Genomic DNA, 6000 nt, shown 5'->3' with positions numbered 1-6000 from the left:
ATATAATTGAGTCACATATCTCCTAACCGAAATCCCCCCCATCTAGCCCTTGTCCTAGCCCATCCCATGGGTTCTAACCAACCCTATCCACTCAAACCGACCTTATCCATTCCAACCTCTCCCTCACATGTGTGCGTACATTCCTAATATCTTTAATATTTGGAAAAGAATCTTGTTTATTTCGGTGTTTATCTCCCAAATAAACATGTGTTCTCAAGGACATGTCATTTCCCTTCTTGACATTTGTCCTTCTTGGTTGAGTGTCTAATTTTTAACTCCCTCTCATCTCCCATCTTGGCCTGTTTAACCCCTCATCTTACTATGCAAAGGATCCACTTCATACATCCATATCGTCATAATGCCAAAACATCCACTCATCTTTTGCATAATCAAAGCATTTGCAACCTCATATCATTATCATTTGTATCCATTTTAGCTTAGTTTGCATTCACAATCATGGAGCATATTCAAGCACTCTTGGAATCGTAGCAATCAAACACACATCAAACTGAGGGATAATCAAATCAAAGGAACAAAATGGAGTTTGTGTCTTTATTTGCTTTTGTTAATTATGCTTCGTTTATTTCTTTTTAGCATAACCTAATCGCGAGTGTTTGAGTAATTTGTGTTTGCTTGATTGTTAACATAGTTTCAATCTGGTTATATTTGCACCCGCATTTTTACTCACACATTTATTTTATGGGATTTATGTATCTATAGTTTTGTTAGCTTTCTTTTATTAGTTTTGGTCAGGTTTTATTGCAGTTTATTATTTAGTTATAATTGGTTTAAAGTCTCAAAATACATTGTGTTCTTATAAAGATATTTTGTGTCAAAGTTAAGTTGTATCATTTTGTTTAGAGTAGGATCCATTTTTACGAAGTTATTAATTGCCATGTCATCAAAAGTAGTTTATCAAAATTTAGAAGTTTTGAAAAGATAAAAAAATAAGAATAGTCTCAATTGTTATTGGATGCACTATCACTTGTATGCGACATCCATCTTGAGGGGGGACATTCTAATACTAAACCTCAAGGTAAAATTTACTAAGTAGCAAATCAACTGGAAGATGGATGTACGAGAGGTTGGAGGGCATTCAGTGATCTCTTATCAGCCACTAGTGATGAGGTTGCAAAATTGTTTTAGTGACAAAACTAATTGTGCCAAAATGGCTAAAGCCAATATTGGATCCTAAAGGGCAGAAGTAACCATTTTATAGCGTTTATGCTTAGAGTGGCAAAGATCTATAATGATGGTTGCATACATGATGACAATAATTTAGTACTCAAACTTTTAGATTTTGATTGGATATGTTTGTCCCTAATCACATTTGCTAAATGATAGTGATCATATGTGTGTGTAACCAACCATAATTATTATGAATAGATGTATATGTCCTTGCTCATAACTTTCATGCTAGATAGATGTGTTGGTCCCTATCCAAACTTGTTGTACGACTTGGAATGGAGATGTTTTTCCCTATTCTTGGTTCAATGGATAAACATGTTTGTTCCTATCCTTGTATAAAGTCAAGTATGTTCAGACCTACTGAAGAAGCCTAGTGAGGCTAGTTCCACTATTGTTTGTCATGAGTAGATGTGTATGTCCCTACGCATATTTATGTTTTGATGGACTATTGAACGTGATGAAATAGAAGGGGCTGTTAGCAAATTTACATCATTTTTGTAGATTTATGAGTTTGTAATAAAATAATTATTTTTAAGGAGTGCTTGTTTGTATTATTAGTTGTTAAAACAACTAATCTATATAGAGGAGTCATTATAAGAGATATAACAATTCTTATAATATGGGAGATGAAACTCCTATAAATTTGTATTATCTTATCGAAACTAATATAATTTTGTGGATAAATTTGTTGCCTGAATTTCAACAAATATAACTTAAAAGAACTCGTTGATAAACATAACCACCATTATTTTGAACTAAACTTTCTAGGTAGCATTGCTTGTTTGATATAATGAAAGGTAATATAGTTACATGTTTGCTGAAGATGAGAATAGTATATATCTTGTTTTTTAATTTTATATTTATTTTTGGTTATGTTGTAAATATATTATTGTAATATTTACTTTGATATGTTTTGCAAATGAGTTAATCTAAAACTTGTAATTATTTGATCTATTAGCTGTTTCCAATCCAAATATTCTAGATCAGTCACTTCTACAATGATTCCTATACTTTAAACTCAACCATAAACATGGGTTTGTCTCCTAAATAATGGTCAACTATGTCCAACCTTCAGAAACTCGACATATCTCTGTTGTCAGTAGATTTGATAGCATAGATAATTCCTTGAATGATTTATAACATCACTAGATTGTCTTGTTAATCAGGAGAAAAAGCCTGGATCCATTGCCCTTGTCATTCCTAGATTCCCACAATATCATGAAAAAGGAAATAAAAAATCTTCTGACTCCCTTATGATGATGAGAACTACCTATTCTATATAGCCTTGGTACCTTGATATTGATAATGTTGATGATCCCTACCAGTTAATATACTCTTGGGTTAGCACTTTTGTCATCATGGGTGCCTTATCAGGAACTAATCTTGAAAATACTTGTAAATTAGTTGTCGATTATATATGGGGGAATGTTGGAGATTGGTGGACGAATAAATATGATGCTGAGAAAGATGCCAAAGTCTACCAAAAATTTACTATACAAACAACAACAGATCCACAGATAGGACAACAACATCAACAACAAATACAACTCACTCGTATTGATTATTTATTATAACTATTGATAGATGAGTTTTGTCCAGAAACCACTTGCAGAAAAGAAAGGATGATTAAAGATATTTTGCAAATGAAATGCTGCGATTAGAGAGATTTTATTGAATATTCCAAAGCTTTAAAAAAACTTTTGTATCAATTGAAAGATGAAAAGCAAATTGAGATGACAAAAACTAAATATCATGAAGGACTTCCATATAACCTTTCTGATAAGATTCTTAGATATATGGACCTTAGAGAAATCAGTCTGAAAGGCTGTCCTATCTCTGATTTACCCATTTGCCAGAGAACAAAGCCTTAGATTTACACGCAGAAGTTCACCAAGCATGAAGCACAATGTTTTGCTCCATATTTTATTGATACATATGGTTGCAATCCATCACCAAAACACAATGCAAGGATCACAAGAAGCATAAGAAAAGTAAAATCGAATTCCAACGTCACAATTTTTACAAGCGATATTCTTATGCACCAAAGAATAAATATCTACGCAACCGTTCTCATCGATGACCCCAAAGCAACCAAATCATTTGTTACATTTGCAACAAGCATGGTCATAAAGGTCCCGACTTTCTTGCAAAAATAAAGTTGTTAAAGTTGTTTATGCTAATCCTTTTGCAGTAGCTTGTAATGTCCCTTTTTGGGAGGACACTAAATTTTGCCCAATATACTTGTAGAATTATTGCAAGTTGTCTATTTTCAGTCTATTGTGCTAATTTGGGCAGAATTAGTTTGATGTTGTTTCCCTCTTTAAATGCACAGGCCTGTTGTTTATATCAATCTGATCTGCTGCCTATACTCAGATATATGTGTGTGAAAATCCTTTCTATTCCATCAAGTCTGATTCTCTGGTTATTGATTTAATATTTCCTCTTCTTTTTCTTCTTTTTCTTCAATGCCTGCTTTATTACTATTCACAGATTTGTATTTGTGTTCTGATCTTTTTGATAAATGTTCATATCATTCTTCCAGATTTTCTTCTAATTCTGACTTAGGTCTGCTTCTAAATCTGCTTCTAATGCTTCATGTATTTTTTTCTATTCCATGGATCCCTACTTCTCAAATGAAAACTTCTCCACTTTATATCCTCCAATGTGAGGGAGAGTCACACCTCTTCATCATGTATGCCCTTTGGCAAGACACACACCCTTCACCCTTAGCACCCTTTAAAAGAGTGCGACTCTTTATTATTTCCGTCCTTTGAAAGGGACACAACCTTTCACAATCAGTTCTGCACTTCTTATTTAAATCATATCTGCACTTTTGATTCCCAAATTATCCCCCTCAAATGAGGTTATCTTCTCCTCTCATGTTTGAGGGAGTCACAGCTTTTCATTTCATGTCTTTTGATCATTCATTAACTTAATTAAATTTTAATTATATTTAACTATATTATTTTATATTTTTATTCTTTTATATTTTAATATTATTATCATTATTTATTATTAAATTATATTTCAAAGTGGGGGCATTACAGTGGTGCGATGTTGTTGATGAAGAAGATCTTTATCTTCGGGATGATATTTATAAACCTATTATAGAATAACTTGAAGAACCTAATGATGAAGATGAAGCAACACTTGAAGATCCCGCAGAAACACTACAAGAAACAAAACAACAATTAGATGATGAAGATTCTAATGGATATCCTACTATCATGACGAATCAGACAAGAAGAGGCAGAGGATGCAATCAACACATTTTTTCATACATAAATATTAGATAGCCAAGGCCATCATTCCAATCTTATCAGCCACAACAACAATTTCAGCAGTACCAGAGACAGTTACAAGAGTTGAATAATTTTGAAACCAGTCTTCCTCAGGTAAATGAACAACCTTTATCATTTAATCCTATTTTTTTAAGGAGAGAAATAAAATTTAGCAGAAAGAATTCTACCCTAGAAGATCCTATTGTCAAAGCAATCTCTCAATTCTCCATAGGACAACCACACTTTGAGGAAGATAATTACTATCTCCAATACTGTCCAACCAATGTCACCATTCAAGAAAAATCTAATTATCCTAGTACTTATTATGGCTTAAACCATTCTGAATTCATTGCACAAATACAAGAAGAATATGAAAACGAAAAAAAATCCAAGTAATGTGAAGATAGTCATGTCTATTCTTGCATAACCCAAGTCTCGACTTGAACCTCACTACCTAGTATATTTATTGATAGGAAAATTTTCACAATACATCAGTATAATGGTAAATGGAAAAGAATATGATGTTCATATTGATACTGGAGCCATTTTATCCTTTTGTAAGGAACAAGTTTTACACAAGTGGGAACAATTAACCCAGAAGACTGCATATACATCTTGTGATGTCCAAGGTAACAAAATTACTTGTGATAAATAGAGTCATCAACAGTCTATAGGAGTATACTTCTAGGCGGTAACTTTATTGATAGATATACACCTTAAGGTTGTACCAAGAAAAGCATGATGTTCACACTCAATGGAGAAAAAAATAATACAGCAAGGTTAGTATATGCTTAAAAATAAATTCAGCAATATGTAGAATCCAGACAATATGTTACTGAAGATCCGCAAAATTTTTGGGAGAAAGAGATGCCTGAAATGAAGATAAGATTACAGCTGGATGGAAAGATGAAAAGTGGTAAGAAGATTCCAATTCCTGCACATTATTAGCTTGATGTGGCAGAAGCAATTGAAGAACTGAAAAAAGGGAAGTATATTGCTCATTCACAATCTGATTTTAATTGTTATGCATTTATGGTCTGTAAAGAATCCAAGAAAAAAAAGAAAAGAATTGTAACAGATTATAGACCTTTACATGCTATAATAGTTCCTTTCCCTTATCCTGTACATGCTGAACTCTTTTCTCAATCTGATTGCAAATCAGGATTCTACCAAATTCAAGTAAAGGAAGACCAATATAAGATTGCATCCAGTTGTCCATTTGGCCATTTTGAATGAACAGTTATGCCATTTGGATTAATGAATGATCCTTATTTTAAAAAAGAATGGACAAAATATTTCACAAACGTGAAGATTTCTTATGCGTCTTATCGATGATATTCTTTTTTTAGCAAAGACTTCGATGAGCATAAGTCTCATCCTGAAACATTCTATAGGTTAGCATTATTTTGGGGTTGTTATGTCCCTCTCAATAATTCAATGGTGCTCAAACTCTTGTAAATTTCTAGTTATGATAGCTAATTTTGGAAAACTTGAGGTCCAGCCTCACATTAAATAAAAGATGGTTGGTTTT

The sequence above is a fragment of the Cryptomeria japonica genome, chromosome 10, assembly GCF_030272615.1.
Source record: "Cryptomeria japonica chromosome 10, Sugi_1.0, whole genome shotgun sequence".
In the NCBI taxonomy this organism is placed as follows: domain Eukaryota; kingdom Viridiplantae; phylum Streptophyta; class Pinopsida; order Cupressales; family Cupressaceae; genus Cryptomeria; species Cryptomeria japonica.
Note: the sequence above shows the minus strand (reverse complement) of the source record.